Source organism: Phalaenopsis equestris, unplaced genomic scaffold (genome assembly GCF_001263595.1).
Source record: "Phalaenopsis equestris unplaced genomic scaffold, ASM126359v1 Scaffold000002, whole genome shotgun sequence".
In the NCBI taxonomy this organism is placed as follows: Eukaryota; Viridiplantae; Streptophyta; class Magnoliopsida; order Asparagales; family Orchidaceae; genus Phalaenopsis; species Phalaenopsis equestris.
Genome location: NW_018164444.1, coordinates 53,043,882 through 53,057,795, shown reverse-complemented (window position 1 = coordinate 53,057,795; position 13,914 = coordinate 53,043,882).

Here is a 13,914-nt window from a genome sequence, read left to right as displayed (position 1 = left end):
TTATAGCATTTGCGTCGCTTATAAACTTTTTATAAAAATATTATATGAGTAGTCCTATCACAATTCTTCACTTGTATCGTTAGGCTTCATTAAATATAAAAAATCAAATAAATTAAAATATGGTGAGGTCGGATCGTACATATAATGTATTGTGATTGGAATAATGATACAGTTTTATATGAGAACTTCTGATATAATATTTTTTCTTATAAAAGACATTGAATTTGAGTTTAATTGCTTTGAATGCCACTTCTATAGAATGATTCCGCTTGACTTACGGGGCATTTTATAGATTTGATTCCCGTGAATCTCAATGTAGTGATGTGAAGTTCAATTTTAAGAGTATGTAATACATTTTTTTTTTTTGTCATATAAATGTGAAATTTTGTCATAAATATGCAAATATATAAGAATTGTGTGGTGTGTATGTAAATGCCCCTTTAATATTAGTATAATAAAATAATAGATTAGATAGTTTTTAATATATTTATCTTAAAATGTATACAATAACTTTAAACATTGTCATTATTAAATTTGAATCTAAATATACTAATTAAAATTTCTATAAGTGAGTGAGGATTCCTGACTTTGTGATTGAACATTCTTTACATTTAGATTGCACGATTGAAAGCAAGTTTATGAAACTTGGATGAATAAATCTAATTTTGTGGAATCAATGCTTTTAACAAAATTTTGATTTGAGTAATATTCTCATCATGAGCAAAATCGAAACAATGGGGTAAGATAACATCATGATTGGGATTTCAATAAATTTTATCAAGCTAATTTAGCTTTTGCTGCAAGCCAGAGATCACAAATCTGTCTAGCTTAGGCGGGTCATTGAGGATCGTCTTAAGTGGCATGATACAATTAAGTTTTTTGTCACGAGAGAATGTGGTATAATCCGCAAGTTTTTACCAAGAATTTAACTTTTTTAGCGTACATTTAATAGTGACTAGAATATATATCTTACAATGTCATTTGTCAGTTGGAAGTGACAAGCTAGCATTGCGGGCCATTAATCGATACCCATAGATCATTTGACATAGACCCAAGAAGTTGAGCTCCATAAGAACCCTCTCTAGTTAGCATCAGCAAGTGTCAAACGGTAACAAGCCACGGCGGGGGAGTCAGAGTACCTGTCTTTTCTTTATATCAATTAACACAAACTGACCATCTGAGTTGGCGCTCACCTTCGCCCCCTTAGCTTGCATTGGAATCCACTCAAGTGAGTATCCCTTACGCTTATTTCAAGATGAGAGAGGAGGCACGTCACTCCGATCGGTCTTGAGTGCCTTCCCCTTACGACACACCTCCATATGGCTAGGGGGCTCGAACTCGAACTTAGGTCCACTGAAAATAATCGGAGAAGGATGGCTCACTTCATTTATGGTCGGGTGATTGATGAAAGGAGCAGTCGAGTGAATAGCGGCAGGTGATTCTTCTAGTTGTTTCACCGAAGTCTCCCATTCGCATCGGCTCAACTTAACCATGATTACTATCCTATCGACCTCTAGGTGCTACGTATCTAAGAAACTTGCAACCGGCATAGCACTTTTAGTGGTTTCCATAGCAATTTTCCACTCAATAATAATTAGCTCGTCATTGGTTATGATATGAGAAATAATAGAAGAATGAAGCATGTAATAAACCATTTATGCACCTTTGGGGTCTTCCCCAACACTGACCACCATAGGTTTCCGGCGACCCACCTCTCCTATAATTTCAAGGCAGGCCGATTTTGCACGATCAACTGCACAAGCCTTATTTTTTGTTGCTCATGCAGCAACCCTGTCCCCATTCAGCTTTCTAAGTATCAAAGGTTGTACAATCCTCTTTCATCATCAATCAAAGGCGTTTGGTTGCAAAACCTTGTGGAAATTTATATAATCAAAGTGTTGGAGGATCGAAAGTTGACACCCTTCCACCTCTCTCTATCTTCCACCAATACTCAATATGACACTTTCTTTTTTGTTTTGGCCAAGACACTGCCAGACGGAAAGGTTTGAACGCAACACTCATAGAGAGAAGAACTAAGAAAAAAAATGAAGTTTTCAGTCCTTCATTTTGTTCTCCAGCCCTGGTAGCTGGAACTTAGGCAAATTGAACATAGATGTCTGGACCGACCATGAAGGCAAATAGATAAGTGAAAAGCTCCATCGGCTCGGGGAATCCCAAGTCTTGATTGACTGCAAAAATGACGAAGGTAGTGATGATGGCAATGGAATTCAGTAGTACTGCGGTCGAAAAACTCTATAGTAATTAAAAAAGGGCTCACACCTTCCAACAAAAGGGCTATAAAACCGAAGTCGAGCTGATCTCTGTTGCTCGGCCTCATCCGCAACCAGTAGCTTCATAGTTGGATCAAAGATACAAGACTCTTGTAGTTGATTTACTTCCCTCTGAGTCACTGTCGATTGGTAGTTGAGACAACCAACCCGAATGCCTTTAGAAAATACTTTGGAGCCATCAAGTAGAGTGCAAAAGGCGAAAGGCAATGGAGCAAAGAAAAGTAAGTTAAAAAAAAGGAGTGAAACCACAACTTTATCAAACCCCCACCCTTATATATAAAAAGAAACAAAAGAAGCAGAATCATCACATGGGTAAAAACAAAAATGTACAAGAATTTCGAGATCGTGTCGACAAAAGGATTGCATCAACATAGGATTGAGATGGAAAAAAAATATTCTAAGAAAAATATAATACAAACTACAAAAGGTGCTTAGGAGCAAGGTAGAAAGAAAATTTTTTACAAGGGGGTCATCTATTGCTTCGGCCAATACGCACCCCTGTTGAAGCAACCTCTTATACATAACTTCTTCTAGAAACTTAGACCGGTTCACTCGATCCTTCTTTGCTTGATCATAGAGTATGAAGAATCTTTCTCTGACATCTAACAGTTCCTGACAAAGAGTTATCATCTCCACTTCCACCCTCTCAACTTTATTCACCTAAGCAAACAACTCGCATATCTCCTTGTCTCGATGAACCTCAGACTACCAAGCGAAGCTATTCTCAATCTCGTCGAGGCGGCGAGCTGGTAACCCAGGTGATATCCAATGTCCATCAGTTGCTTCCTCGAGGGGACTGCCTGGGCGATCGATCCCACCATCCTCCCTCGAGAGTTGGTCACACTTGGTTGTTCTCTGGGCAGCTACTGTTGATGGCGCGGTCGGTGCCCACCAATGTCTGTCTATGGCGAGTCATATTTCAGGACCATCAAGACAAAGTTAGTTGTCCCAAGAGACAACATTAAAAAGAGGGAACCTAGAAAAAACCCTAAAACTAACAAGAAAGGTTGGGGCTCCTCATCCCAAGGAATAAATCTCTCTTAGACGATGTCACTGCATTAGTAGACGGTTGAGTTGACATATTGATGGTCGAGTCGGTCACCTGAACGTTCCTCTGGTGAGAACCAATGAAGGAATCAGAAAACCCTAACTAATCTGCCAATGAAACCACTTTCATCTTTTTAAGTAGGCTTTTCTTCTTCTTTTCGCCTTTCGAGCAATACTCCTTCTTTGGTCTTCCAATGGCAACACGAAGCACATCTTTGTAGAGAACATCAATCGAGGAATTTAGCATGTTCTCCATCACAACACTTGAAAGTTGATCGATTCAAACGAGAAGGGATACATAATAAATATGGAATACAAAGAGTCATGTTACCTCATTTATAAAGTTCAAATGCACGAAAATCAAAGATGTTCAAATATTGAATCATTGATTAATAATAAATGTGGTCTACTTTTTGACATTAAATTATTTTATTCTTATCGCTGCACCACTTTTAAAAAGAGAATCGAGGCACTAAATTATATATATAAAAGATACGTTAGTGTTGATCCTGAGGAGATTTAATTGTTTAGAGGAGAAGAATACGATAAGGGAGAGCCCACCCACAAAAGAATGTGAGGTCCACTAATCCGGCCTAGTGTAGGTGTCCAAGCCAAAGCCAGCAAGGCTAAAGCCGATCAAGTCACAAAAAACAACTGAGTGATCTAAGTCTAAATTATTCAGTCAGAAACTGGACAAAGAAACATCCGAGCCAAGGACTACAAAGAAACTAGCATAAGGGAAGACCCAATCCTCCAACACCTCATATCATAAAGGGACATCCAGAAGTCTCCCTACCTTTTATCAAGGGTCGGCGCCTAGATTGGATTAAACAATTGGCAATGTCGACCAACATTAGCCAACTGAACTGGTTATGTCGACTAGAAGTCAATCAAGCTCAACCGATTGAGCCAGAGAAAAGCCGAGCTACAGATTCATACTTGCAAAATATCAAGGATACCTCGCACAACCCCGTTTAAAACAGAGACAAAAATGTAATATCATCATATTATACTCTCATTAATAAATATGGAAATTATTTCTTATTCATGTTTTATTGTTCAGTATTGTTCACTCATCTCTCCATCTCTCTCGTGATTTACACTCTATTCTATAGGTACGACTCACAAATAAATAAGGATTCTACAATATTAAAATTATTATTATAGGATTACTCGAATATGTTTCTACTCAATAGAGCTGTTAAAGATCTGATTTCGAGCCGAGTTGGGGTCGGCAAAAAACCGGCTCGAAAAAAATTCGATCCAAAATTTTGTCTCGTAGCTCGGCTCATTCATTTTGTTCCGATCTTGATCAGAGCCAAAATTCAAATGAATTTTTGACTGATTAAAGATCTACGAGCTAAATTTGCTAAATTCTCAGTCATGTCATTAACAATCCGATTTCTAGCCGAGCTGGGGTCAACCCAAAAAAAAATTCGATAAAAAATTTTATCTAGCAGCTCAGAAAGCTTATTTCGATCTGATCTAATTCATAGTAAAAATTAAAATTAATCTTCGAGTGATCAACAATTTTCAAGCTATACATACTACAGCTCTAGCGCTCAACATACTTGAATATATTATAGTGTGCGCGCTAAATTTCTGTCCTTTTCAAATGTTGAAGTTCGGTGGTCAAAAGCTTCCTCAGCCGCGGGAGCCTTCCAATGTGTATGCTCAAAACAAATTTTTTAACATAAATATTTTTTATTAAATAATTTTATTTATCTTAAAATAAGCATCCATCTAGGGATGTAAATGACTCGAGCTTGAGGAGCTCTGCCGACTTGGCTCCTTAAAAAATATTGTTATTCCTATTTGACTCGTTAATACATTAAGCTCAAAAGATTTGTTTGTGCTCAACTCATTTGTTTAGTGAGTCAAACACGAGTTGTTCGCAAACAACGAGTTGTTTTAAAATCCTTAGTCACTCAGTTATAGATTGTTAAAGATAAGGCGAGATTTAAATATTATTATTTATATTAAATATTTATCTAACTAAAATTTAATATTAATAGTTTTAATTGATTATAAATCTTTGTAGCCTTGCAGTCAATTTAATTAGTCAATTTAATTATTTCGAGCCAATATGAGCCGTACACGAACAAGCAAATCTTTGTTCGTTTTTTGCTTGTTTTATACATCAAGCGCAAAAAATTGTTCGTTTTCGGCTTATTCGCTTATCAAATGAATTGAACACGAGCTACTTAACAAGTAGAATATGAACTTGTAGCTAACAAACAACCCTTCTGACAGCCCTACATGCCGAGTCGGCTCGAAAAAAATAATCGATACAAAATTTTGGCTTGCAGCTCGGCTCGTTTATTTCAATTTGATCTCACCGAACAGAAATATAAATCAATTTTCCAGCTTTTAACAATTTTCAAGCTAAACTCACCGCCCAGCTCAATGTAGTTGAATGTCTTACATTTTGTGTGCTAAATTTATGTCCCTTTCGAATGCTGAAGTTCGATTGTCAAAAGATTCCTCATTCAGGGGAGCCGTCCAAAATCAAAATTTTTAGTAGATATATATATATATATATATATATAACATAAAAGTATTTTTTATTAATTAATTATGTTTTTCTTAAAATAAGCATCCATCTAGAGTGTAAATGAGTCGAGCTTGAGGAGTCCTCTTGGCTCGACGCGTTAAAAAATATTGCTATTCATGTTTTGCTCATTAACATATTGAGACAAAAATTTTATTCGTGTTCAGCTCGTTTGTTTAGCTAATCAAAAACGAGCTGTTCGCAAACAACCAACCTTTTTGAAATCTGTAGGCACGCAGGCATAGGTTGTTAAAGGTAAGACGAGATTTAAATATTATTATTTATATTAAATATTTATCTAAATATAATTTAATATATTTTTATTCTATTTTTTATTTAATAATTTTAATTTTCAAAAATATTGCTATAAATCTTAGTAGCATTGTAGTCAATTTAATTATTTCGAGTCAAGACGAGCCGAACACGAACAAATAAATATTTTTTCTTGTTCAGCTCGTTATATATCGTTATTCAGCTCATTCGTTTGTCGAATGAATTTAACACTAACTAATTAACAAGTCGAATATGATTATCATTTAATCATACAAAATTATCGGCCATCATAGAATTATTTAGCCAAAAAAATAATTAGGCGACAGACTCTAAATGATTTTTTTTTTCCGTATTGGATCCCATTTTTTGTTTCAAATATGTACATCATTTCTAATTGGAACTTACTAATACACCATATAAATTTTATATACTCATATATTATGCCGTGAATATATAAAAATTAAAATTTATGTGACATGCATGCAAAACCCCCCTTTTTTTATTTTATATTGTAAATATTAAATTAAAGCATAACCAAGATTAAAAAATTGACAGTAGCAAGTTTAGAGCCTATTTGGGGGAAGTTAAAGTTGCTTGAAGAACTAACTTTAAAATTGTTGCAGAAGAAACAGTTGTTTAAAAATTTTTTGGTGTCTATCGGAGTTTATTTGAATTTTTAAAAAGATAATAATAACAACTTTTTGGTAGCCACCACACTTAATAAGATTTGTTTGCAAAACACAACTTTTCATGATAGCTTTTTGAGAAGACCGACAAAACACAATTATGTCAAACGACACAAAGTATTGTTTAGTACATTGCGGCCCCAAACGTAGCCTTAATCATAGGAAAGTTCATGTTTATATATATGCATGTATTTATATATATATATCTGTGTGTGTGTGTGTTTCAACTCATATAACAATAGAATTATAACTTTTGGTTGTTTTTAATAGCCTAAATCATGGGGTCTTTATGTAATTGGCCTAAAAAAAAAATAAAAAATAAAAAAAATAAAAAAAATAAAAAAAAAAAAAGGAAATAACACTTTTTTCAATTAAAGTAGTCACCTAATTTATGAAAACTTCTTGTATCTTGTAAGAAAAATTTTGGTTTTAAAATCAAAATATAATAAAATTAAAAATCATTAAAAATTATTAAAATTATTTTATATAAATATGGATCAAGCCCATTTGAAAACTACCCACTGAGGTAGGCCAATTGAATGGCCGTTAGAAGGCCCACGTCACTATGGAACTATAAGGAGGAGTGCACTTCCATCAACCTAGTCCAGCCACCAAATTAGGAGCTTCTTTTCCAACCTAAAAACAATAACATAACAAATTTGTGTTGCAAAATAACAATCAAATTCATTTTTTAGCTTAATATAATATTTTTTTGTTCACATATATCTTAAACATAAGTAGCCCAAATATACTTATGGTCATCAAAATTTTCAAATTTAAAATTAAACCCTTTAAAATTTTCAAAGAGCAATGACCACTCCTTACAATTCAAAATTGAGTTTCCCCAAAAAATCATGAATAAAAGCAATCCCCTTGATAAAAATTTCATCTTTTTTGCAAATTAAATATTTCTTTTTGGGCGTAGCCACTCTGCATGTGTTCTAAGAATTCTTTGAATGACACTAAATAGCCTTCAAAATTGTTAATTTGGGCCTTAAGTTTGTAAAAAATTATGTCTAGAGAATTAAGGAACGATTCAAATGGATATCAAAGTACATGATAAATATTTTTCAACTCAAAAAAGGACCCAAAATTGCCACATAGACCCTTAGATAACAAGATGGTTGGAAGTTCATTTGTAGGGCGTGAAATGCATGAAGGCCTAGCTCCAAGTATAATACATCTTTATCAATATGTTAACCTTATAATTGAAATATTTTTAAAATTTTTAAATATTATAAATCAACCATGTCCATTAAAAAATAAAAAATTAGTTAAATTTTATCTTCATCAATCTGTTAACCTTATAATTGAAGTATTTTTATAAATTTTAAATATAATAAAGCAACCATGTCCATAAAAAAAATAAAAAATTAGTTAAATTTTCTAGAAAATTTATCCATCTTCTTATTTCCAAATTTTATAAATATATCTTAGAGCTTTAGGAGAAAATAATTCTTCTCTTCAATTTTCAATCTTTCCTCTAACAAGGGACTTTGAATTATCATAAAGGGGTATAATTAAAAGCAGCAAATGAGGTCTATTACTCTTTATTTGATGGTTTAGTGTTCATCTAAAAGCAGTTAATTATCTTGATTACATGAATTTATATCAAGTAAATGAGATTTCTCTTTTGTAAGGATTTTATATTTTTCTTAAAAACTCATTTATCTCGACAATTAGCATCCAATAAAGGAGATATAAACATATGTAATTTTACACCGTCAATAGAGTGGGGAAAAGATGATGGTCGTCAAACCTTATGTGACTAGATCTAGAAATAATAATGAAAGTAGTCCATGTGAAAGGCTTGGAAGTGATCTCGAGGGAAGTGGTAATTATTAAATGACTACATAATTGACAAATGAATTTATCCTGAAAAATAGAATTCATGATGGGGAGATATCACATTGTTACACAGACATTTCTAACATGGTTATTATATTACAAACTATGATGTCACTTAAATTATATTAGGTCTAAAGATTTAACCTTGGCTTCACCACATTCAAACATTAAGTTGCTTGATTAAAGATTTGTTGGGTTCACCTAAATGGATACCGGAAGGTTTATGGTCCTTTGATGAGTCATTCAACACTATAAAAGTTCAATTTAATTTAGGTTGGTTTAGATTCAGCTCAATGCAAAAAGAAAGCGTCTTGTTGGCCACTTGGTTGATTAAGAATTCCATGTTGAGTTCATGCAATTCATTAAGTGAATTACAATATATAAGCACAATCTAAAAGTCTGAAACTTTGGTATACAATTTTTTTTAGGTTTCTTAGGACTACTAGGTTCACCCTACAATGCTTAGGTTGTTATAGGTCTAATAATTGCTAAGGACTAACCTTAGGTCTAGTTAGACTAGCATAGGTCTCCCAAAGGCAGAATATACTGACATAGTTATATACAGATTTCATATGTGTGCGCTAAAAATGTTAAAGATTGACTAATTAGTCTACCAAACTACTCATAAGCAAAATGATAAATCAAATTTATGAATGAATTAAATGGTCCCACAGTACTTCAGATGAGAATGTGTAATGATCGGGTATTTAACCTAGTTAGAGACAAGCTAAGGCCAGAGTTATTTTAAGAAGATTCAAGATAACATGCCCATTATATGGAAGAGGATTTTACTAAAGCTACAATCAATTGATTGTCAAACGTTGGGGCCAACTAAGCCAAGATGATAAGTTTAATGTCTTATATGGACACGTTAGAAATTAAGTATGCTTCGGTGTTATAAAAGTAGCTAGCCTAGGATTTTGTTTATCTAAGTAGGTAAAATAGAGTCATTTTTTATTTGAGTCAATCTTGAAAATCAATTATGTGATGATCCACATCAAAAAAATACTTTTAAGCGTATTATACATTATAATAAAATAAACGAAAGAATAAGTATAAGGAACATCTTCTAGACACACCATGATAGAATATATAGGATGTAGGCGATATGAATTTATTAAGTAAGCCTGAAGATTGTATTACTGTGATATTTAAAATTGTATTTAAGGCTTACTTCCTTGTAAAATTGATGTCGATGGCAACCTAAGATGCACATAGGGCTTGGGCCTATCAACTTAGTTGTACCATTTCATTAGCATAAATAAAAACATAACATATTTTTCATGTATAAGGAAACGTTTTTTGGGGATACTGTAGGAGAAAATGATTATAAACTCTTCTTGATAAAAAGGTGGAGTTTTTTAGAATTTTGGAATTACTTTAATCAGGCAAATAAAACATTTGAACAAATTTGTTAAAGTATAATTCTATTCATAACTCCTCATAATTCAGTAAATTGATTAAAATATGATCAAAATAAACATGATTAGTTAATAAAATTTATTCATTTCAATTGATTTATAACGAATAATTTGATTATTATTATGTAGTGTTGGATTCATAAGTTGACACTGATAAAATTTTTAAAACTTACAACTTGAAAAGCTTTTCTAATATTTATGCATTTAAAAAAAATAGAAACTACAACAATCGACAACAAATAACTTCACAAGGATCATCATCAATCTGCACCACTATGACCAGTAACAAAGAACAACACCACAAAGATCCCACATCACTCACATGCAAAAACTAAAAGCTCAGACAAACCAAAAATCACCAGGAAGGTAGAAATAGGGCAGAGAAAATAAAGCTCAACAAAATTCAAATCAAAATTAAGTGACGCTAATCAGAAACTAAGAATAATTTCTAATTAAAATAAGCAGTGAACTATAAGGCCGACTAATTTAAGACAACAAATATGAAAGTTCTTCAAAGACACCTCAAATATGTGATATAACTTTCATTAAATGGTTGAAACAGAGGTTCTATCCAAATTTAATGAAAAGAAAAAAGTAAATGAAAAATACTGTGATAGAATCTCTAGAGAATGATAAAATCTCAAAGCAATGAATGGGTACATCATAGCTAATACCAAATAACAATCATAAAAGGAAAAATCAAAAACAGTATTTGAATTATTAAAAGAACATCCAAAGATGCAGAAAAGAAAAAAATCCATTCAGCAAAAAAACCCTACAGCAAAAAGAATAAAAAACCAATAAGGAAAGAGGACTAATAACAACCTAAAAGAACAAACTAACAAAAAGAGGCAGCAAGAGAAAAAACAGCTAGACATAACAAAATAAAAGGACAAACCAAAACAACTAACAAAAGGGAAGAAAGAAACTCTATATGCCACTTGAACTAGATTCTTCTAAAAAGAGAAAGAACCAGGCAGCTAAAAGAGAAGGAACTTTAAACAATCTCCTAACAATTTTAGATTTGCACATAACATTAATCATATCAAGATTAAGCAAATCAAGACCTCCATAAATCTTAAGCTTAGAAGTCTTAAGCCAAGAAAACGCATGAAATTTTGCCGATTGGCGCTAGACCATTCCGAGTCGAGTCAAATGCTAAATCATATAAAAATGCTTTTTGTTGCTGATTCTTTTAGTTTCTGCTTTCTTTTAAAACTATATACCTCTTTCATTGATTGCTTCACCTTCCATCACAGCTGAAAGATACAGAAACCAGCACGAACAAAAAAAAAACAAAAAAGAACAAAAATAAGAGAATCAATGAACATTATACAATAATCAAACCACCAAGTCAATTAATCAATTGTGAACATCAGCTGCCACTGCTGCAGGAGGTGAGATGGGGAATGGAACCCTATTAGCGCATTCAACAGCGCATATTTCAGTGCAGGAGGCGTAATCCCTGCCGGTGAAACAGCGGCGAACACAGTCTTTGATGCAGTCGGCGTCGCCGGCCGCCTGTTCGGGCCTAGACGACGTCGATACGGTGAGCACGATGGCGAGGAACAAAGCCATTATAACCATCTTCATCTCAGCCATCTCTTTGATCTCTAGCTTAAATATAACCTGTGAGTTTATATGGCTGTGAATTTATAGAGGGTTTAGGTGAGCAGGAAGTTCTAATAATGGAAGCAGGAGATAGATGGTTGGGCGCTTGTGGTGTGCATTATTTGATTGGAATTAAAAAAATTAAATTTTAAATCAAACAAATTCAGTTTATTTGGTTTAATTTAAAATATATATTTCAGTTTTTTTTTGTTTTTTAATTTTTAATATGTGATTTTTCATTATTGTTTCTATTTTAATTTTTATTTAATTAATAAAGAAAAATTATATAAAAATTTGAAATTAGATGGAGGAGTTATGAAATTTAACTGATATTATATACGTAAGAAATGTAATTCTTGATGTTTGCTTATAATCAAACTCTTATCAGCGAATAACTTTCAATTTATTCATAATCAATATATTTAAATTGATTTTTTTCAAAATTTTACTGTGTTGATATAATTTTCTGAATTTTGAATTTCGGTTGTAATTTAATTAAATCACTTTGAAAACCGAATTATCCAAATAAATTGACTACTCATCCCTTAGGACGGAAAAAAAAATACTGCGTCCGGACGCACTGCTGCATCCGGACCATCCGGACACGGACGTGACACACGGAAATGAGCGGAGGAGAGAAAAAGAAGGACAACTAGTGGATTACGTCCGTTGTTCCGACTAGGGGTGTAAATGAACCCAACACGAACGAACAGAGCTTGTGTTCGTGTTCGATTCGTTTGAAATTTAGTTTGTTTGAAATAAGTTCGTGTTCGAAATTGTTCGTGAAGTCCCTGTTCGTGTTCGTTTCTTACCGAACGAGTCGAACACGAGCTGTTCTCGAACGACGAGCCTGTTTGACATCTCTAATATTAATATATATAAATAATATATTATATTAATTATATAATTTATATTATATAAATAAATAATATATATATTAGTATATTATTAATCTAGTATATTAATATATTGTTATTATTTATTTATTATATATTATAATTTATAAAATTTAATTTTTTAAAATACCATGAATTTTTATATACAATTATTTTAAATTATTTTATATTTCGAACAATAACGATTCGAACACAAACGAACGCTCACTGTTCGTGTTTGGTTCGTTTAACTAACCGAATGAAAAAAATTGTTCGTGTTTGGTTCGTTTAACTAACCGAATTAAAAAAATTGTTCATGTTCGTCTCGTTTATTTATCGAACGAATCGAACACGAACTCATTGACGAACCGAACACGAACTGTTCGCTTGTTCGAGCTTTTTTGACAGCCCTAGTTCCGACGCAGCTCGAGTCTGGACTCCAAACGCAATTTTTTTTTCCTTAAGAAAAGAAAAAAATTTTCTTCATCTTTTGCAAACAAGCATGTATATTCTAAAGAGTAATTTTTTTCATATATTTTATTTTAATAATACTTTATACATACATACATACATACATACATACATACATACATACATATATATATATATGACTAATGCTCTAGTAGTATCTTAGTGCTATTTGGAGAATCCTAATCAAATTCTTAGTGATTATGATCTTATAGAAATGTTCAGCTTTATATTGTTCGTGATCTTAGGAGGAGGTCCATTTTGACCTACTTGGAGTGGTCATTGCAATTTGAGTTGTTTTAAAATTTTTAATTTTATATTTAAACTTTTCAAAATTTGTAGCATTTTTGGATTTTTTTTATTTAATATTTGAGATGCATGCCAATCAAATTGCATACTCAATACAATTTAGAGTTAGATTAAAAATCACTTTAATTTGAACTTTATTCATTTAGTTTTTTCAGGTTGTGTATGAAATTTAAATTTTGTGGAAACATTATTTTAATTTTTGAGCAATTAATAAAAAATTGACTCAAATAAATCTGATGCGTGCTAGAAAATTCGCGGCGGTAGAGTAATGAATTATCGTCTTAGCGTTGCACGAAAATTCAGCACACACTCAGATGAAAGTGAATCAAGCTGTGATCACACCATGAATTTTTACGTGGAAAACCCGTAAAAAGGGAAAAACCACGGGGCCTTGCCCAGTTGTAAAAATCCACTATAAGATGATGATTACAGATGCCCATTGTCCCACAGGCGGGAAAGGGTTACTAGCTTTCCACGTTATGACGTCGACTGATGACGTCCAGTAAGCGGTGGTTGACGGAGGTGAGCGATGGC